The sequence below is a fragment of the Dendrobates tinctorius genome, unplaced genomic scaffold, assembly GCF_039654945.1.
Source record: "Dendrobates tinctorius isolate UK_male_01 unplaced genomic scaffold, ASM3965494v1 ptg000056l, whole genome shotgun sequence".
Classification (NCBI taxonomy): Eukaryota; Metazoa; Chordata; class Amphibia; order Anura; family Dendrobatidae; genus Dendrobates; species Dendrobates tinctorius.
The window spans coordinates 9867033-9890402 of record NW_027361724.1 but is presented as its reverse complement, the minus strand read 5'-3'; positions in this window follow the sequence as shown (position 1 = coordinate 9890402).

Here is a 23370-nt window from a genome sequence, read left to right as displayed (position 1 = left end):
CCTCATCCAAAAAAGAGGTTTCTTCAGCGCTTTTTGCAAGAGCAATGATTCTTTTTCAATTGTATGGACTAATAATAAAAGTCTAAATTTTTTAATACATAGATTCCACGTGTGTTGTGTGATGCAGATTTAAAACTCATAATACTGTAATAAATCAAATTAGTCACCTAATGAAATGTGCCAAACTTACTAGAGGTTTTTACTTGTTTCCCTTCATGTATTACATAATGACCCCAAGCTGGTATCCACCCCAAAAACACTCAATATATTTACTTTAGGGGTATTTCTTTAAACACTAACCATTTTCTTTAGCAAATGGCCAATATCAAATAGCAAACACCATGACTCTTTGAATATATTATGTTTCATTTAGTTTTAGAGGGTAAAAGTAAGCAACACTGCAAAGGAAGTGCAAATAGGATGCAAATAGTGGATCATTGCTGTGAGTTACCCATAGATCACAATAAACAAAATAGAATTTTTTTCAGGATAAATCTAAACAGAAAATAAGCAATATTGAGGGTGTTGCCGATATGGTATGCATAGGAAATGGTTAAAATATTGTGGTAAACCAGCATCAACAAATTTTCAAGAATACAGTAGTTGTTACACAGGTAAATATCAACCGATGTGAATATATCAAACAGGTCACCAAGAGATATCTGATACATTTTCAAAGCTCAGAGATTTTTAATCACCATCATGAGAAAAAAAACTTGTCTGATGTATACGTACATGTGAGCGAACCTTTAAAGGAGTGATGAGAGCATCCTACAAGTGCAAATCAAAATGAAACTAAATTTACGACGGTTATGTCAGAAAAATTATTCCACAGCCCCAATATGTAGAGTGTTTTATTCTGCACTGTGACACCTCAGTAACATCTGAAATTCCAAAAAAGGTAACATTATATACTATATTGTATACATCATGACAAATTTCTTATTACTGCAACAAAATATAGCAATGTAGCCAACAACTGACTAATACCATGAAATAATTTTCATAATTTTCAGAAACATTGCACGGTTAACTCTGAATAGTGTGAATATTTATGAAATAAGGAAGATGGAAGCATTTGTCAGCAGATAATCACGTGGAAGAAACAGAACATCAGGTACATTTTGAGTGGATCTTAGCAGACCTTGATCTAATTTAGAATCTGGTCTAGGATTACAGGCTTAATGTAAAGAAATGTTACCACAATTCCTGAAGATAATATATTTATGATGATGTAGTAGCATTGGTTACTTTGTTGCTGTAATTAGAATTGCTAAAAGATTAATTTACTTTACTTTGTGAAAGGAACAGGAATGGAGATCAAGGTGATGAATAAATCTATTAAGTCTTCAATTTTTGTCTCCAATACTATAAAGAGAATTACATTTACTTTTCTAAACTACCAGTGTATTAAGGATTATCAGCTATAAACCGCCATGGCTATGCATATAAGGGGCTCGTCTCAAAATCTTTACAAGTTTTAATTCTGTATCATATAGATAGGGAATATTGTACTATATTGTAAATACATTTTCACCAAACTAAATAGTGAACAATGTGTGAGGATGCTTGATGGCAGGAAATTCATCTAGACTTCTGGAATAAAATATATGAACCATATCTGTATGACAACTGCCATTCAGTAATTTTTTGTCAACAAGAAATCAATGGCTGCTATAATATCAAACTATTATAATACAAACTATTAAAAAGCATTAAAGTTTATTTAGTTAATATCTGGCTTTCGATTATAGAAGATAATTTGCCGGTTAACTATATTCAAATTTGTTGAAAACAGAAAACCTAGAAGAAGCTCTAATATTAAGTAACCAAATTGACAATGGCGCTTCTGTACTAAGGTAAAGTAAATGTTTGTTTATTTGGGATATAATTAAAAGAATCTAAATTAACATTAAACATTTTTACTTCAAGACCTGGCATCAAGATTATGGCCAATAACAAAAAAAAGTTTTGTTGCATCTCTAATAGGATTAAACATACTGTCTTAAGACCTTTTTACATTTAGCGATGCATCAGCGATCCCGACCACGATATGACCCGGTCAGGATCGCTGGTGCATCACTAAATAGTCGCTAATGAGCTGCCAAACAGGCAGATCTCAGCAGCGACGCAGCAGCGGTCTTTACTTACCTGTCGCTCGTCGGCGCCAGCAGGAAGCCGCTAACAAGAAATGGACCAGGCAATCATCAATAACCAGCGGGGAAGCCAGTTGGAGGTAAGTATCACGTGTAGCGATATCGCTAGCAATATCGCTGCTGCGTCACAAAACCGGTGACGCTTTAGCAATATTGCTAGCGATTTCGCTATGTGAAAGCCCCCTTTACTGCAACATGCAAATCAATGGATAATTACACTGACACAGGTATAGGGAAATATGTATGTAATAGGGCAATGTAAAGAACCCAGTAGACAGTTGAACGTAACTGGGTTTGTGATGCACCTCACATTTTGTTAGTGTTCTCCTTTCAATCCAAAACTTAGTTATTTGTCATCCAAACAATGTTTAATTGTATTGTGCAGGCAACTATACAGGAAAAAAATGTATAAGTAAGCATGTAGAGAAAACTTTATAATGCAAACTTACTAAATTTTGTACACTTTTTCCTGTAAATCTAACATAATGAAAAATCCTAAATAAATTCAAGGTAGAAATATAAATTGACTAGAGCATTTATGGTAGAAAATAATCTTATCCTGCTGATCTTTGTAAAACTTATGCTTGTAAAATGAATTATCAAGGTTCATTTTCAAAAGTAGGTAATTGTTAACTCCGAGTCAATATAGTAAAGCAACTTACTAATACCCACATTTTATATGTCCCCCCATCTAATACACAATAGATTACTCATCAATACAAGTCAAGTCATTAACATATAAGAAAATGTAATAAGGTACAAGTAATAATCACCTAGTTTATAATAAAGTGTAAAATTAAGTTAAAGAGGTATTCCCATCTCCAAGATCTTATCCCAATATTAACAAAAACGGCTAATTAAAAATCTAGATTAATCCACTTTTTGTCCACCAATTATACAAATGGCACTTCCAAATACAACTTACAAAACATAAAGGGACAGTGATAAACTGTCACCAATAGAAGAGAACCATACATGAACACAAAATTCTGATTTTAATGATTAAAAATCAATAAAATTCATCGATCTTTTACCTGTTTGATATGTAGTACAAATAAGGGATACTACAGCTGTATACCAGCATATGATTAAAGGGTGCACATGTGGTAATTATCATTAAGGCCATGTGCATAATATAACTGGATACCTTGTGTCATTCTTTTTCATGTGATGTAGTGATATCCTTTTCTTTATTATTATTATATATGTGCAATATCTAATTTTCATTATTGTAAATATCAGTGGTTGTTATTGTCCCCATGGGGTATGTTCATTCTAATTAAAGAAAAGCAGTTTATTTTTATTGATTTTTAATGATTAAAATAAGCAGAATTTTGTATTCACGTAAGGTTCTCTTCTATTGGTGACAGTTTATCACTGTCCCTTTTGTTTTGTAATTAAAAATCTAGTATACTGTAGTTCTTCTGATTCGCTATGTAGCTGATGCACTTTATGGGATTTAAAACTGTATATTCCATCTGGCATAGTATGTATGTCACTTTTAATGGATGGATATGTTATTTTTTTGCAATTATTGTTAAGTACTATTATCATGTACACCCCTATATATCTATCACATGCACTTGATCATTGACTGAAAACTGTCCACATCTCCACAGACCAAAACGTTGCCACAATGGGCTAATAAAAGTAGCTCTTTATCCACTGAGCATGATATGATGCCTCCATTTTTTGGATTTCTACAGTTGAGGTTTGATCTTTGCCTGGGGGGATTTTCTCCCAATTTTTCATTTTTCTTTTTGTCTTTGTGCTGCTCTAGTTCTCTTTTTTTGTGTGATTAAAGTAAGCAATAATGCTGGATTAAGTCTATATTTACCTATGATTTTAATGCAGATTACAGTATTGTGATGGAAGAACCAGATTTTTTGGGTATCTTTTTACTTTTGGCTGTCTCTTTATATGGTTCAGAAAAGTTCCATGCACATTATAAAACAAAAACTGTATTCTTGAGAATACATTTTCTTTTTTTTAAATTCGAGGATAATGGAATAAGTTTAAAACATCTCCAGTCCTAGGATCATTCAGTATTAAACATGTATTTTCTAGTCAATTAGAGTAGATTTTTAGCCAGCCTCTTAAGGTTATGCAAAAGTGGTTGACAGCTAACATTTTGCTTCACTGGCACAAAGCTAATTACAAAATAAAACAAAATCAAGTACAATTAAATTTCATTTGAATACCATTGCCTCACTCTAAGATTACAGTATTAAACCCCTTTTTCCAGTCCATGCTTTTCAATGCTGCAAATTTGTGGGGAAATTATTTACTAAAATTTTTGTAAAACATTTTGCTGAATATTAGTGATTACTGAATTACATCCTGTTCAAGGTAATTCAATATCAAGGCTAAAGGTTAACAGTCTATATTGCCATAAAGATCTACCAGGAAGCCACAGCTCATGTATGAGCTGACCGCAAGACAAAATGTAAAGCAAATCTTCACAATACAGGTATATATGGATCATGATGAGGCATGCTGGAGGATAAACCATTGTGCATGTGGAGCCACAATGTATGACTAGAGATTTATCCAACTATTTTATAGTCTTGGTTATCACATTAATAGGGAAGTCAAACAATTTTTAAACTAAAATCCCTCATTGCTAGCCAGCATGTTGTACCAGATGTTTGCTTTGTCATGACTGATGCATTTTAATAGGATTATTATTATCTGGTAATACATGGTGCAATATAATTTTTCCATGTTTGACATTTTTTGGAGATCACATCTATGAGACTCATACTCTAAATGCCATATAGAAGTGCAGACGTGTGGGGCTGATTATCATGAATACATACAAGACAGTACAGAGCAGAGCCTCTTTCTGCTCTCTAAAGTGTTATCATTATCTTGTATAATCTTATATTGTATGACCGAATAAAAAATTCTAAATTTTTTAATACATAGATTGCACGTGTTGTATGATGCAGATATAATACTCATAATACTGTAATAAATCTAATTAGTCACCTAATGAAATTTCCTAACTTTGTAGAGGTTTTTACTTGTTTCCCTTCATATATTACATAATGACCCCAAGCTGGTATCCACCCCAAAAAAACTCAATGTATTTACTTTAGGGGTATTTCTTTAAACAATAACCATTTTCTTTAGCAAATGGCCAATATCAAATTAAAAAAAGAGTCATGGTGTTTTCTATGTATTATATTTCATTTTGTTTTAGAGATGCGATTAAGCTCCATGTAGCTCTTAAATAAATCTAAATATAGAGCTTAGGGTAAAAGTAAGCAACACTGGAAAGGAAGTGCAAATAGGATTCAAATAGTGGATCATTGCTGTGATTTACCCATAGATCAATGGTCAATATCAAATAGCAAACACCATGCAACCTTTTTAATATATGTAAGACTTCAGTGTTTTTTTCCTTTTTTAAATTGTAAGGCTTTATTTAAAAAAAAAAAATCATAGTCCAGTGTTCAGCTCTGTCAGTGGCTTATTTTTCTTGGTATCAGACATATTGAATTACCAGAAGGATAAAGGGGAGGATTGGCACAGCTTATAGATTAGGGTACTGTGCCGTACACCCAGAAAAAGTAAATGTGACCACAGGAAAGGGAGGTGTACATAAATCACTAGTAAATCAGATATATAGAAATATGAAACAGCGTGCATACAAAAATGTGGGATCAAATTTAATCAACATGATGAACATCAACATGTTATAAACATTTTAAAAGCAAAAAAGGCGAGGTTGACCTTGGGGGTAAAACTTAGAAAATATCGGCATTTGTTGCCGATCTGCAACAAGGTTTGACTCTGTTGTTGCAATCCGGCAACAAAACTCAGCCATTTTGTTGCCGGATGGCAACAGGGCTGACTCCGGTCTATTGAAATTTGGGGAGGGTCATTTTTGGAGTATCACCATCTCTCTATAGTAATATATAGGGACGGATGGGGGCACTTTGTAAATTGGCATTACGAGACGCTTACGCATGCGGTGGGAGGAGCTAATTTTAGTTCTGGGGTCCAGGAACGTTTCTGCACGAAAGCTCTCATTCTGCGGCCTGAAATATCGCTCCTGATGGGGTCTACGCAGAAAAAACGTAAAAAAGTTTTTTCCTTAAAAGCGGCTACTGCGTATTTGGACGCCTGTTTTTTGGACAATTAGCCGGCTCTCACTTTGCAAAATGTAATATTTTGAAATTACACAAGTAGCCACTGTTGAACAAAATATATTTTTTTAAATGCAAAAGTGTAAAAACATCAGATGGCGCTATTGCTCCTTTTATACATTCAGCCAGCTAAAAAGATGATTTTCAGTCCAAATAGTCGGCTCTCATAAAAGTCAGAGACGGCTCTTGGTAAAAATATAGATTACTATAGCCAGCTCTAATCCTCGGTATGTAATTTGTTAAAAAACACAATACATTTAGGTGCGATTTTGATGAAAAAGGAGAGTCGGTCATGTGCAGAGCTCTGTAAGCGCTTCTGTGGTCAAAACCGCATGCGTTTTGGGCGGACAGTTTTGTTAATCTGCGTAATTGTTGCTAAATATCAGATTTGTGCGATATCTAAAAATGCGCACATGGTAAAAAAACGTATGTGTTGTTGGCGCGATATTGAAAATGTGCGTGTAGTACGCTCTAAAAACGCTTAGACTTGCGCTAAATCCTATGCAAAATTGCTGGTTCAAAAACAGTGTACGTTTTTGACAGGATTTGACCAAAAATGAGAGCCGGCTAATTGTGCCAAAAATTAGCACAATAGCCGGCTCTCATCCTCAGTATATCATATTCAACAGTGAGAGCCGGCTAATTGTGCCAAAAATGAGCACAATAGCTGGCTCTCATCCTCAGTATGTCGTATTCAATAGTGAGAGCCGGCTAATTGCGCCAAAAATTAGCACAATAGCCAGCTCTCATCCTCAGTATGTTATATTCAACAGTGAGAGTCGGCTAATTGTGCCAAAAATTAGCACAATAGCCGGCTCTCATCCTCAGTATGTTATATTCAACAGTGAGAGTCGGCTAATTGTGCCAAAAATGAGCACAATTGCCGGCTCTCATCCTCAGTATGTTATATTCAACAGTGAGAGCTTACTAATTGTGCCAAAAATGAGCACAATAGCAGGCTCTCATCCTCAGTATGTTATATTCAACAGTGAGAGCCGGCTAATTGTGCCAAAAATGAGCACAATAGCTGGCTCTCATCCTCAGTATGTCGTATTCAATAGTGAGAGCCGGCTAATTGCGCCAAAAATGAGCACAATAGCCGGCTCTCATCCTCAGTATATCATATTCAAAAGTGAGAGCCGGCTAATTGCACCAAAAATGAGCACACTAGCCGGCTCTCATCCTCAGTATGTTATATTCAACAGTGAGAGCCGGCTAATTGTGCCAAAAATGAGCACAATAGCCGGCTCTCATCCTCAGTATGTTATATTCAACAGTGAGAGCCGGCTAATTGTGCCAAAAATGAGCACAATAGCTGGCTCTCATCCTCAGTATGTCGTATTCAATAGTGAGAGCCGGCTAATTGCACCAAAAATGAGCACAATAGCCGGCTCTCATCCTCAGTATATCATATTCAAAAGTGAGAGCCGGCTAATTGCACCAAAAATGAGCACACTAGCCGGCTCTCATCCTCAGTATGTTATATTCAACAGTGAGAGCCGGCTAATTGTGCCAAAAATGAGCACAATAGCCGGCTCTCATCCTCAGTATATCATATTCAAAAGTGAGAGCCGGCTAATTGTGCCAAAAATGAGCACAATTGCCGGCTCTCATCCTCAGTATGTTATATTCAACAGTGACAGCTGACTAATTGTGCCAAAAATGAGCACAATAGCAGGCTCTCATCCTCAGTATGTTATATTCAACAGTGAGAGCTGACTAATTGTGCCAAAAATGAGCACAATAGCCGGCTCTCTTCCTCAGTATATCATATTCAACAGTGAGAGCTGACTAATTGTGCCAAAAATGAGCACAATAGCCGGCTCTCATCCTCAGTATATCATATTCAAAAGTGAGAGCCGGCTAATTGTGCCAAAAATAAGCACAATAGCCGGCTCTCATCCTCAGTATGTTATATTCAACTGTGAGAGCTGGCTAATTGTGCCAAAAATGAGCACAATAGCTGGCTCTCATCCTCAGTATATCATATTCAACAGTGAGAGCCGACTAATTGTGCCAAAAATGAGCACAATAGCCGGCTCTCATCCTCAGTATGTTATATTCAACAGTGAGAGCCGGGTAATTGTGCCAAAATTAGCACAATAGCCAACTCTCATCCTCAGTATATAATATTCAACAGTGAGAGCCGGCTAATTGTGCCAAAAATGAGCACAATAGCGGCTCTCATCCTCAGTATGTCATATTCAACAGTGAGAGCTGGCTAATTGTACCAAAAATGAGCACATTAGCCGGCTCTCATCCTCAGCATGTCATATTCAACAGTGAGAGCTGGCTAATTGTGCCAAAATTGAGCACAATAGCCAACTCTCATCCTCAGTATGTCATATTCAACAGTGAGAGCCGGCTAATTGTGCAAAAAATGAGCCCAATAGCCAGCTCTCATCCTCAATATTTCATATTCAACAGTGAGAGCCGGCTAATTGTGCCAAAAATGAGCGCAATAGCCAGCTCTCATCATCAGTATTTCATATTCAACAGTGAGAGCCGGCTAAAGGTGCCAAAAATGAGCACAATAGCCGGCTCTCATCCTCAGTATATCATATTCAACAGTGAGAGCCGGCTATTGGTGCCAAAAATGAGTGCAATAGCCGGCGCTCACCCTCAGTATGTCATTTTAAATGTGAGAGCAGGCTGTCTGGCTCTGTTGGGCATTTGCGCCCCCTCAAGCCTGCAACACCAGGACCATTTTTATCCATGGACAGCCATGCTCTGACCCCCTGAAATCAAATTAACTGGGCAGCAGGGGGACAAGTGATACTGCTGTGTGTAGGTGGCCTCCTGGATGATATTCCTGCCAAGTTTGGTTTGCCTGACCACTTCTGCAGAGGAGTTATGGGGTTTGAGAACCCCCAAAACTGCCCCAGTCTGAAAATTTATTTTCAAATCTGCTGTCCAATTCAGACATTGGGGCCCCTGGTGGGACTTCTGGTAACTCCAGAGGGGCCATTGGGGTGTTATTTGAAAGCTAATTACCAGACTGAGGTGAGGGAACAGTTCTTAGGGCTGAGTGGTGCTCTGTTGGCCATTTCTGCCCCCTCAAGCCTGCACCACCAGGATTCTTTTCATCAATGGACAGCCATACTCTGACCCCCTGAATTCAAATTCCCTGGGCAGCAGGGGGACAAGTGATGTCCCTGTGTGTAGGTGGCATCATGGACAATATTCCTGCCAAGTTAGTTTGCCTGGTACCTTCTGCTGGGTAGTTGTGGGGTTTCAGAAACCCAAAACCGGCCCAAGGTCTCAAAATGTCTTGTCAAATCTGCTGTCCAAATCAGACATTGGGGCCCCTTGTGGGACTTCTGGTAAAGCCAGAGGGGCCATTGGGGTGTCATTTGAAAGCTAATTACCAGACTGAGGTGAGGGAACAGTTCTTGGGGCTGTGTGGTGCACTGTTGAGCATTTGTACCCCCTCAAGCCTGCACCACCAGGACCATTTTTATCCATGGACAGCCATGCTCTGACCCCCTGAATTCCAATTGCCTGGGCAGTAGGGGGACAAGTGATGTCTCTGTGTGTAGGTGGCCTCCTGAATGATGTTTCTGCCAAGTTTGGTTTGCCTGACCCCTTCTGCAAAGGAGTTATGGGGTTTGATAACCCCCAAAACTGCCACTAACTGAAAATGTCTTTTCAAATCTGCTGTCCAAATCAGACATTGGGGCCCCTGATGGGACTTCCGGTTAAGCCAGAGGGGCCATTGGGGTGCAATTTGAAAGCTAATTACCAGACTGAGGTGAGGGAACAGTTCTTGCGGCTGTGTGGTGCACTGTTGGGCATTTGTACCCCCTCAAGCCTGCACCACCAAGACCATTTTTATCCATGGACAGGCATGCTCTGACCCCCTGAATTCCAATTCCCTGGGCAGTAGGGGGACAATTGATGTTGCTTTGTGTAGGTGGCCTCCTGGATGATGTTCCTGCCAAGTTTAGTTTGCCTAACCACTTCTGCAGAGGAGTTATGGGGTTTGAGAACCCCCAAAACGGCCCCTAACTGAAATTGACTTTTCAAATCTACTGTCCAAATCAGACATTGGGGCCCCTGGTGGTACATCTGGTAAGTCCAGAGGGGCAATTGGGGTGTCATTTGAAAGCTAACTACCAGACTGAGGTGAGGGAACAGGTCTTGGGGCTGTGTAGTGCTCTGTTGGGCATTTGTGCCCCATCAAGCATGCACCACCAGAATCCTTTTTATCAATAGACATCCAGCTCTAACCCTCTGAAATCAAATTCCCTGGGCAGCAGGGGGACAGCTTATGTCTCTGTGTGTAGGTGGCCTCCTGGATGATGTTCCTGCCAAGTTTGGTTTGCCTGACCCCTTCTGCAGAGGAGTTATGGGGTTTGAGAACCTCCAAAACTGCCCCAGACTGAAAGTCTTTTCAAATCTGCTGTCCAAATCAGACATTGGGGCCCCTGTTGGGACTTCTGGTAAAGCCAGAGGGGCCATTGGGGTGTCATTTGAAAGCTAATTACCAGACTGAGGTGAAGGAACAGTTATTGGGGCTGTGTTGTGCCCCCTCAAGCCTGCACCACCAGGATCCTTTACATCAATGGACTGCCAGCTCTAACCCCCTTAGTTCAAATTTCCTGGGCAGCAGGGGGTCAAGTGTTGTCTCTGTGTGTAGGTGGCATCCTGGACAATATTCCTGCCAAGTTAGTTTGCCTGGTACTTTCAGCTGGGTAGTTGTGGGGTTTCAGAACCCCAAAACCGACCCAAAGCCTCAAAATGTCTTTTCAAATCTGCTGTCCAAATCAGACATTGGGGCCCCTGGTGGGACTTCTGGTTAAGCCAGAGGGGCCATTGAGGTGTCATTTGAAAGCTAATTACCAGACTGAGGTGAGGGAACAGTACTTAAGGCTGTGTGATGCTCTATTGGGCTTTTGTGCCCCCTCTAGCCTGCACCATTAGGACCATTTTTATCCATGGACAGCCATGCTCTGACCCCCTGAATTCAAATTTCCTGGGGAGCAGGGGGAAAAGTTATATTGATGTGTGTAGGTGGCCTCCTGGATGATGATCCTGCCAAGTTTGGTTTGCCTGACCACTTCTGCATAGGAGTTATGGGGTTTGAGAACCTCCAAAACTGCCCCTGACTGAAAATGTCTTTTCAAATCTGCTGTCCAAATCAGACATTGGGGCCCCTGGTGGAACTTCTGGTTAAGCCAGAGGGGCCATTGGGTTGTCATTTGAAAGATAATTACTAGACTGAGGTGAGGGAACAGTCCTTGGGGCTGTGTGCTGCTCTACTGGGCATTTGTACCCCCTCAAGCCTGCACCACCTGGACCATTTTTATCCATGGACAGCCATGCTCTTACCCCCTGAATTCAAATTCCCTGGGGAGCAGGGGGACAAGTGATGTTGCTCTGTGTAGGTGGCATCCTGGATGATGTTCCAGTCAAGTTTAGTTTCCCTGACCACTTCTGCAGAGGAGTTATGGGGTTTGAGAGCCCCCAAATCTGCCCCTGACTGAAAATGTCTTTTCAAATCTGCTGCCCAAATCAGACATTGGGGCCCCTGGTTGGACTTCTGGTAAAGCCAGAGGGGCCTTTGAGGTGTCATTTGAAAGCTAATTACCAGACTAAGGTGAAGGAGCAGTTATTGGGACTGTCTGGTGATCTGTTGGGCATTTGTGCCCCTTCAAGCCTGCATCACCAGGACCATTTTTATCCATGGACAGCCATGCTCTGATCCCCTGAATTCAAATTCCCTGGGGAGCAGGGGAACAAATGATGTTGTTGTGTGTAGGTGGCCTCCTGGTTGATGTTCCTGCCAAGTTTGGTTTGCCTGACCCCTTCTGCATAGGAGTTATGGGGTTTGAGAACCTCCAAAACTGCCCCTGACTGAAAATGTCTTTTCAAATCTGCTGCCCAAATCAGACATTGGGGCCCCTGGTTGGACTTCTGGTAAAGCCAGAGGGGCCTTTGAGGTGTCATTTGAAAGCTAATTACCAGACTAAGGTGAAGGAGCAGTTATTGGGACTGTCTGGTGATCTGTTGGGCATTTGTGCCCCTTCAAGCCTGCATCACCAGGACCATTTTTATCCATGGACAGCCATGCTCTGATCCCCTGAATTCAAATTCCCTGGGGAGCAGGGGAACAAATGATGTTGTTGTGTGTAGGTGGCCTCCTGGTTGATGTTCCTGCCAAGTTTGGTTTGCCTGACCCCTTCTGCAGAGGAGTTAAGGGTTTTGAGAACCCCCAAAACTGCCCCTAACTGAAAATGTCTTTTCAAATCTGCAGTCCAAATCAGAAATTGGGGCCCCTGGTGGAACATCTGGTAAGTCCAGAGGGGCCATTGGGGTGTCATTTGAAAGCTAACTACCAGACTGAGGTGAGGGAACATATCTTGAGGGCTGTTTTGTGCTCTGCTGGGCATTTGTGCCCCATCAAGCATGCACCACCAGGATCCTTTTCATCAATAGACAGCCAGCTCTAACCCCCTGAAATCAAAATCCCTGGGCAGCAGGGGGACAACTGATGTCTGTGTGTAGGTGGCCTCCTGGATGATGTTACTGCCAAGTTTGGTTTGCCTGACCCTTTCCGCAACGGAGTTATGGGGTTTGATAACCCACAAAACTGCCCCTAACTGAAAATGTCTTTTCAAATCTGCTGTCCAAATCAGAAATTGGGGCCCCTGGTGGGACTTCTGGTAAGTCCAGAGGGGCCATTGGTGTGTATCAGACTGAGGAGAGGCAACAGTTCTTGGGGTTGTGTGGTGCTCTGTTGGGCATTTGTGCCTCTCAAGCCGGCATCACCAGGATCCTTTTCATCAATGGACAGCCAGCTCTAACCCCCTGAGTTCAAATTCCCTGGGCAGCAGGGGGACAAGTGATGACTCTGTGTAGGTGGCATCCTGGACAATATTCCTGCCAAGTTAGTTTGCCTTGTACTTTCTGCTGGGTAGTTGTGGGGTTTCAGAACCCCAAAACCGACCCAAGGCCTCAAAATGTCTTTTCAAATCTGCTCTCCAAATCAGACATTGGGACCCCTGGTGGGACTTCTGGTTAAGCCAGGGGGGCCATTGGGGTGTCATTTGAAAGCTAATTACCAGACTGAGGTGAGGGAACAGTTCTTGGGGCTGTGTAGTGCTCTGTTGGGCATTTGTGCCCCCTCAAGCCTGCACCACCAGGATCCTTTTCATCAATGGACAGCCATGCTCTAACCCCCTGAATTCAAATTCCCTGGGAAGCAGGGGGACAAGTGATGTTGCTGTGTGTAGGTGGCCTCCTGGATGATGTTCCTGCCAAGTTTGGTTTGCCTGACCACTTCTGCAGTGGAGTTATGGGGATTGAGAGCCCCCAAAACTGTCCCCGACTGAAAATGTCTTTTCAAATCTGTTGTCCAATATAGAATTTGAGGACCCTGTTATAGCCATCAATCTGCAACATTGAACAGTTAAAAAGAAAAAAAAAAATAGAGAGACAAAACCCTGCAGGTGATAGAGATAGATATCTATCTCCTTCAGCTTCTTTTTCATTACTTTAGCTCTGCAGACATATGGTAAACACCATTGTCTGTAAGTGTTGCAATGAGTCACTTCTAACTGGCTAGATACAAAACTTGCAGACTCTGTAATCTCAGGATAAATTACCAGACATGTCTTAATACCTTAGCTAAGGGAACTAACTTTACATGTAACTTTTAGCTCTATATGTGTGTAATAGAAGCTAGGCCTGTCTCTCTATTATTTTACATTATATATTCTAAGTGTTATTGGCATGTATGCAGGAAGCAGGCCCTCACTATTAAAAAAACATTCAGAGGGTGATAGCTGGCAATTGGAATTGATTTTTTGTCTAGAGAGATGGTTTTCAGGTAAAAAAAAAATATGACGAATTTTAGAATCACAGGTTACAGGCAAAAAATGTCTTATTAGGGGAAACTGAAGGATTTGAAAATTACAGATTAAAGGCCAAAAAAGGGAAACGGGAAAAATAAAGTCTTACCTCAGTCTGGTAATTAACTTTCAAATGACAACTCAATGGCCCCTCTGGCCTTACCAGAAGTCGCACCATGGGCCCCAATGTCTGATTTTTACGGCAGATTTAAAAAGACATTTTCAGTCTGGGGCAGTTTTGGGGGTTCTCAAACCCCTTAACTCCTCTGCAGAAGGGATCCAGAAAAACCAAACTTGGCAGGAACATCATCAAGGAGGCCACCTACACACAGCAACATCACTTGTCACCCTGCTCCCTAGGGAATTTGAATTCAGGGGGTCAGAGCATGGCAGTCCATGGATAAAAAGGGTCCTGGTGGTGCAGGCTTGAGGGGGCAGAAATGCCCAACAGAGCCAGACAGCCTGCTCTCACATTAAAAATGACATACTGAGGAAGAGAGCTATTGTACTCATTTTTTGCACAAATAGCCGGCTCTCACTGTTGAATATGATATACTGAGGATGAGAGCCGGCTATTGCGCTCATTTTTGGCACAATTAGCCGGCTCTCAATGTTGAATATGATATACTGAGGATGAGAGCCAGCTATTGTACTCATTTTTGGCACAATTAGCCAGCTCTCACTGTTGAATATGATATACTGAGGATGAGAGCCGGCTATTGTATTCATTTTTGGCACAATTAGCCAGCTCTCACTGTTGAATATGATATACTGAGGATGAGAGCCGGCTATTGTATTCATTTTTGGCACAATTAGCCAGCTCTCACTGTTGAATATGATATACTGAGGATGAGAGTCGGCTATTGTATTCTCTTTTGGCACAATTAGCCAGCTCTCACAGTTTAAGATGATATACTGAGGATGACAGCCGGCTACTGCGCTCATTTTTGGCACAATTAGCCGGCTCTCACTGTTGAATATTACATACTGAGGATGAGAGCCGGCAACTGCGCTCATTTTTGGCACCATTAGCCGGCTCTCAGTGTTGAATATTACATACTGAGGATGAGAGCCGGCTAGGGTGCTCATTTTTGGCACCATTAGCCGGCTCTCACTTTTGAATACGACACACTGAGGATGAGAGCCGGCTATTGTGCTAATTTTTCGCACAATGAGGAAAACAATGAGGAAAGCATCAAATCAAAGACATTGCCATGTTGCTGGTGGTGTGGATGCTGAAGGGAGAGAGGTGCCTGGCACATGCCCAAATGAAACACCTTCCTCTGGTGCAAGCTGACAGGACGTTCTGTGAATTTCATAGACTCAAGTAGCACTGGATGAATGGTGAAGTTAGAACAAGTTGAGGTAGTTTTAGATTGTCTTCCATCCAGCCCTCTGCGGAAAGTGTAGATTTCTCCTTCCCCCATGAAAGCACCATGGACAGAGGAGATCTGCCCTTCAGGGACAGGAAACCTACAGATAAAAGGACAGTAACTCTCCCTCTCGTCAGTTGGCTTCCTGTCCTTGACGGGGAACCTTCAGTTCGGCGTATGTGAAGAGACCTGGATAAAGATGGTCCAGGCCCAGTCAGTCTGGTTCAGGCAGCGGGGAGGCCCCTGCAGCAGCTGGTGCGGTGTCCTGAAGCTGCCACCACTGGGACCGAGGGGTCTTGTGGGGGGTGCAGCCGCACCAGATTTGGGTGTAGGGCTTCAAGGTTTCTGGCTGGAGCGTGGCAACATGCTGAAGCGCCCCCTGATGACGTGACCGGGGAGGTCAGTGCAGAGGAGGTACTTCTGGGGCAGGCCAGAAGTCAGGATGAGGATGCCAGGCAGCAGATTTAAAAAGGGGCAAAGCATGGAGACGCTCCCTGCTACAAGCGATCCCCAGCATGATGGGGGACAGCGAACTGCAGCGGCAGCAACCCTAAGAGGCATGTTTCTGCAGGCAAGCGGAATGCACATTCCAGCAGCTATTCTACACAGCACAGCAGAAAATCTGGCACGGTGGACAAATCTTCATACTCAAAAAGCCCCTCAATGGATCCTATTCCTCCTCCAGAACCGGTACTTGCGGATGCATCTGATTGGTGAGTGGTCTTCGTGAAAGTTCACCTTGTGATTGGGGTTCCCTTCTCTTTCATTATTCAGGGAAGGAAGAGATTGGGCAACATGTTTGCTTGGATTTTCCCAATGTGTAACAAAGAGTTACCAGTCACCTGGGATAAGAGACTGTCATTCCTGCATAGGACAAGTGCTATGTGAAGAAACCCCAGACTTCACTTCGGAGCGAGGATCGGTGATCAAATCAGAGGTCAAAAGTCCCTTTAGACGGGGGCGCCACTGTTTTCCTCTAGAGAAGGTAAGATCCACTATGGGGATGATAGACCCTCACCCCAGAAAAACAGTACAGAACATAATGTCTGGGGGATTGGGCTAGAAGAAATGGAGAACATATTCCCTGAATGAAAACATACAGACCCTGATCAAAAAAGATTGGGCGAAACCTAATAAGAAGAATTCATCAGTGCCATCCCTAAAAAGGAAACACCCATTAGAGGATACAGCATCAACATCATGGGATAAAGCCCCGATATTAGATGATGCGGTTTCCAAGACCTTTAAAAAAAAAAAAAAAAAAAAAAATTTTGCCCTTCCCTTGGAAGGCATGGGAACCTTGAAAGACCCATTAGATAAAAAGGCTGATGCTTTTCTTAAAGGGGCATGGGAAACATTGGAGGGTAATCTTAGGCCTGCTATAGTGGCTACCTGCACCTCTAGATCCCTTATGATATGGGTGAATCAGCTAGAGAAACAGCTCTGGGTTGGGCACCATGGAACAAGGTGCTAGAGTCCATCCCCTTGATATGGGGGGGCAGCAGCCTTCTTGGTGGAATCTTCAGCGGACTCCGTCAGACTAGCTTTCAAATTTACAGCTCTCTCGAATGCAGCCAGCAGAGCACTTTGGCCCATATGCTGGCCAGGAGATATGTAAGACCAAATTAAAGTTATGTTCAATCCCCTGTGAAGGAGAGTTTGTTTGGAGAGATATTGAATGACATCCTTCAGAAGGCAGGGGGATAAGAAAGGGTTCTCTAACCTGGCCATTCCCATGCTCAAATGGTCCTTGCACAGTAGAAAATTCTTCCGAAGGTGGCCCTCAAGGGAGCAGAGTAGATGGGATGAGGGGAAGAAGAGCTAAGGGTTTCCTCTTCTGAAGCTCCTCCTGTGATAGGAAGCCCTCAAAGTGATAGTCTTTCCCAGGTAGGGGGCAGACTATTCAATTTTCTTCCGGCCTGGGAAAAAATTTTAAACAGTCCCTGGACACTAAATCTGGTTGGGGCAGGCCTTCGGCTAGACTTCCATTCTCTCCATCCCCAGAACTTGGTTGAGACTCCTGTACAGTCCTCTCTGGAGGAACAAGAGGCACTGGAGTGCTGAGGATTTGGACCTTGTAAGCAAAGTCATACTCCAGGAGTTCCCCCTTTGAGAAAGGATGGAGGGATTCTACTACCCATTGTTCCTGGTAAACAAACCAGATGGGTCATACCGGACAACTATAAACTTGAGGGGGTAAAACTGTTAGGTAAAAACTCAAATTCAAGCTGGAGTCAATAAAGTTGACCATCAAAATGCTGTTTCCAAATTTCTTCATGACTGTTCTGGATCTCAGCAATGCATGCTACCATGTCCCCAGATAAGCAGAGTAATAACTACCTTAGTAGACCTGGGCTGGCTCCTAAACCTGAAAAAGTCAAAGCTCGAGCCAAACACTGTACAAGAGTTTCTATGACTAATATTTTACTGTCGGAAGCAAGAGTGCCACTTCCCAGTACAGAAAAGGAGAATATCATAGACCAGATATCAAGAGCCTCACAGAACCCATCCATGACTTTGAGGAAGGCTATGTCCCTGCTAGGTTCCCTTACTGCTTGTCTGTCTGCCAGCAGTTCAGTGGGCCCAGATACAAACCAGGGACCTCCAGTGGGAGATTTTAAAGAACCAAGCCTCTTAAAAGGTCACTTAGAGGGACACAACTCTGTCTTTGGCCACTATTCATTCCCTAAGTTGATGGGGAAACATGAGCAATCTGACTAAAGGGGTCTTGGGTAACAAGTGTCCCGAGTAGCTACCATGGAGGCAAGCCCCTCTGGATGGGCTCACCTTGCAACAAGATTACTCGGGGGATTTGGCAAGGATAGGAGCTTGACATCTTCAAAACAAAGAACAATTTGCAGTGCCCTGTTAGAATTCCTGGATACCATGCAAGGTCATCATGTACTAATATATTTAGACAACTGGGTGGTGGTGGCCTATCTAAACCATCAGGGGGGAACCGGGTCAAGGGCCTTAATGAACATAACATCCCAGATTTTCAGTTTGGCAGAAAACAATCTATCGCTGTTGACACTACATTCATGGGGTAGAGAATAAAATGGCAGACTTTTTGAGCACTCAATTGAGTGAGTGGGCTCTGAACAAGTTTGTTTTGGAACAGATTGCGAAAATGTGGGGCTTCCCAGTCATAGCTCTCTTCACCAATCTCAACAACAAAAAGGTAGTCTTTTTGCTCCCTACATCCCAGAGGGGACCCTCAGGCTCTAGACGCCTTTATGATCCCGTGGAATCAGAGCCTGGCCTATTCCTTTCCCCTGGTTGCTCTCATCCCAGCAGTCATAAGGAAGATCAGGAAGGACAAGGCGAGAATAATACTGATAACCCCCTTTTTGGCCAAGAAGAACTTGGTTCTCCTGGCTGACGATGTCTGTCACCGATCCTTCGTTTCTACCGGACCAGTGTTTCGACCCTTAGGCAGTGAGCCTACATTTGACAGCATGGAATTTGAAAGGGTGTTTTAAAGAGTAGGGAAATTGTCACCATGAGAGCTTATGGTAAAACCTGGAGGAAATTCCTGTCCACCTCAGGGGTAAAAATCCAGGATGGGGTTCCAATTACAGCATTCCTGGAATTTCTGCAGAAAGGGTTGGAGCGAAGTCTGGTGACCAGCACCTTAAAAGTCCAGGTGGCAGCCCTAGGGACCCTATATAATCAAGACATGGCAAGCAATCCATGGGTAGCATGATTTATCAGAGCCCCTGCAAGATCTAGGCTCTTTGTTAGCCAGAAATTAGTGCCATGGAATCTAAATCTAGTTCTATCAGGCCTAACAAGTCCTCCATTTGAACCTCTGGATTCAGTCCCTCTCAATGTCCTGTCACTTAAAATGGTCCTCTTGTGGTTTTAACATCAGCCCGGAGGGTAAGCTACATACAGGCCTTATCTGCAGGCCCTCCCTTCATTAAAATCCTAGAGGGTAGGGTTATTTTAAAACCTGACCCTGTTTGCTTACCCAAGGTAAGGTACTGTAGCATCTTGATTCCACAGATCCCAAGAGGTAGTCCTTCCTTTTGTTCTAACCCCAAGAATATGGAGGAATAAAAGTTCCACACAAAGATGTTAGAAGATGTTTGGTTCAGTACCTAGAGTCCCCCCGGTGGTGTAGGAAGAAAGGATCTCTGTATGCTTTCAGGGGGGCCTAGGAAGGGACTCAAGGCTTCCAAAATTACCTTGGCGAGATGGATAAAAGATGCAATAGCTTTGGCATATTCATCTAGAGGAAATATTGCCCCAGAGGGTCCGAGAGCTCATTCTTCAAGAGTGGTGGGAACCTCCTGGGCAGAAAGGTCAGAGGTTTGAAAAGAGCAGATCTGTAAGGCTTCCACTTTATCATCTCCTCCATTTTTTTTTTTTTTTTTAAACCCAATCGGCTGGACCTAGCCTCTTCTTCTGACCTAACCTTTGGGAGAAGGGTTCTTCAGGCTGTGGACCTTCCCTAAGTTAGAACTCTGTAATACTCTCCGTGGTGCTGTCATGGAGGAAGGAGAAAGATGGTTACTTACCAGTAACGGAATTTCTCAGAGCCCATGACAGCACCCATTTATTTCCTCCCGTCATGTGTAGGTGAGCACGCTTTCACTGTCTGCGGTGTGATTTATGTATAGATGCGGTGTTTTCTGATGAGCAGTAAGATATAGATATATAATTGTCATTAACCTGGAGGTCCTCCTATGCTTTGTAAACCAACTGTAGGTTTCCGGTCTCTGAAGGGCGGATCCCCCCACTCTCCATGGTGCTGTCATGGGCTCTGAGAATTCACAGTTGGCCTCAGGAGAAGGGGGCATTTGGATTTGGGAGTGCAGAATTCACTGGATTTTATTTGAGGGGATGGAAGCCATATCACTTTTCCAGAGTCTTACTTCTAGAAGTAATGTGGGAACCCACTATAGTTCTAGTGACAGATGACGGACTTGAGTGGGGGCTGGTTTTGTGTGGTATAAATTGGGGTTTTGAGTAACATTTTCGTGGTACATAATTCTCTATCGCTTGCAGAGTAAGGCTGGATCACATTCTTGTGTTCTATGCTGATCAGGGTTTCCGTGTAAATCCCACAAAAAATGCGATTCAAATGAAACACCTATTGGTACCACCCATCATGAGGCAGGTGGTGACACTTCATAATTCGTTTGACGTCTACTCCGGTAGTATCCATCTAAATAGTACTACTTTTCTTTTTTTTTGTCCCCTATTTTCTATGGCAGTAATGCAGTTTTAATGTTCTAGAGTAATCGTTTTTGGTAAATCATGGTACAGCCTTTTATTGTTTTTCAAGTTATATGCTTTTTCCCCAAGGAACAGGGAACCCTATGGAGAGATAAAAGGGGCGGTCCCCCTCGCTCCCGCAGTTGGTTTCATGTTCCTTTGGGAAACCTTTGGTGAAAAGAACACAAGGACATACCTGGGCTGTGATGCCACTTGTGTGATTACTATTAGAACGACAGGAGCTCCAGCACCGGAAGGAGCGTCAGGGGTCGTCTGTGATGGTCCCCCCTCAGCTGACAGGACACCGAGAGGCCAGGTTTAGAAGCTGTCACCTTGGCTCACAGGGAGAGCGCAGCGTGGCTATGGGGGTAGCAGTCGCTGGTCCGGGGCTGTGCATGAGGAGGATGTTGAAGGTGCAGGTACGGTCCATGGAACGCACTGCTGAAGCTATGCAGTCAGGGGGTGCGCGGGTGCAGTTTCCCCGAAAATGCTCTCACCCGGAAGTAGTCGGGTACTTCCGGGGGTACCAGGAGGGGAGAGTGCGGCGTGTACAGAGCGGCGAAGCTGTGCGGGCACAGTAAGCATCACTTCCGGGTGAAGAAAGAAGGGAAAAAGACTGGAATTCCCCTCTGGTGTGTCCAGTGTTAGGTGGGGCATAAAACCATTGGCTAGAGCCCTACTAGTGTGCAGCATGGCATCCCCCAGAGAGACCACTATGCTCCCCTTGGAGGAGACAGCGGTATCAGAACGTGGCAGCCACAAAAGCAACAGACATTCTAAGCAGAGTGGGTCTACAGTGAAAAGTGGGAAAAGCAGAAAATCTGGACATTCCACATAGAAGTCTGCACCTTCACCTCCGCAACCGGTACCAAATCATCAAAAAAGCTTCACTGGGTGAGTGTTATGATCGCTCCTATTATGCTGATGGTCCCCTCCCCTTTCTGTATACCCCTAGGCCAAAAGGACTGTAAAGTCCAAGCATGTAGATTGCGCCCTGTGTTTACAGCCCCTTCCGGACAACTACCCCAAAAGACTATGCCAAATGTGTATCTGACAGACTCTCCAGGAGGGGTCCTCAATGAGAACTGAGGATATCAGATTAATGATCCGAGAAGAGTTGCAGGCACTAGGTGGCTCAAGTAGTCTTTAAAGATTCTAGATCCATCAGAGAATATGACTCCCCAAGATCGCAACAATCCTCAGAGGTTGCCAAAACGGGCTCAGACTCCTCCCGGGAAGATTCCTCCTCTGAGGAGGAACAACAATATCGGCCATATGTACAGCAAGGTCTAAGTTAGTGTGGCTGACCGACCTGGAAGATGACATATAAAAGGAGGCCTACCCAGGGATAAGTTGATATCTTTCCTCTCTCTAATCAGAGGCACAGCAGCTTTTTTGGCAGACGCCTCGGCCGACTCGATACGCCTTACATCCAGGTCAGTGGGGTTAACCAATGCAGCTCATCGAGCTTTATGGCTTAAGGGATGGAAGGAGGATGCGCAGACAAAATCCAAGCTCTGCAACCTGCCATGCCTGGGTGAGTACTAGGGATGGGCGAATCCTGAAATACTCGGAATCGCTAGACTCTAACGAGTCCGACTCGGAAACTCGCTACTCGTTGCGAGTCTAGCGAGTCCAATGTTAATGAATGGGGATGCGAGTATTGCAGCGATTCCTGTGCTGCCATTTTTTTTGTTCCGCTTACTTCCCGCATGTGGCTGTGCACACCATGCGGAAAGTAAGCAGAACAATTGCGGATGGTACCCATGGTCCGGAGGAGAGGAGACTGTCCTCCGGGCTTTGGGTACCATATCCCTGTAAAAAATAGAATTTAAAAATAAAAAATATTATTATTCTCACCCTCCGACGTCCCGCGCAGCCTTCCCGCCTCTCCACGCATCCGTTCCCAGTAGTCCTTTGCGAAAATGCCCGCGATGGCATCCGTTCTCGCGGGATCGCGAAGTCTCGTGGTCATTCGCGCGACGTCATTGCGAATTACCGCGAGACATCGCGATCCCGTGAGAACAGACGTCATCGCGGGCATTTTCGCAAAGGATTACTGGGAACGGATGCGTGGAGAGGCGGGAAGGCTGCGCGGGACGTCGGAGGGTAAGAATAACACCATTTTTTATTTTTTTTACATTCTATCTTTTACTACTGATGCCGCATAGGCGGCCTCAGTAGTAAAAAGTTGGTCACACTTGTCAAACACTATGTTTGACGAGTGTGACCAACCTGTCAATCAGTTCTCCAAGCGATGCTGCAGATCGCTTGGAAAACGCTAGCATTTTGCAAGCTAAATACGCTTGCAAATCGCTAGTTTTCCGCGGGAAAATCGCGGGAATTTAAAATGCGATTTTCCCACGGAATGGAATTCCGGAATTCTCGCGGTAATTTCCGCGAGAGTTCCGGTACGTGTGCACTTAGCCTTATTTGCATTGGACTCGTTACTGTGCGAGTAATCGCTTGGAAACTTGCAGAGTACCGACTCCTGCGAGTCCCCTACTACTCGCAGAGTAACGAGTCCTAACAAGTAGATTTGCCCATCCCTAGTGAGTACCTGTTTGGCGCGAAGTTGGGTGAGATTCTCACCAAGGCAGGTGAGAGGGAA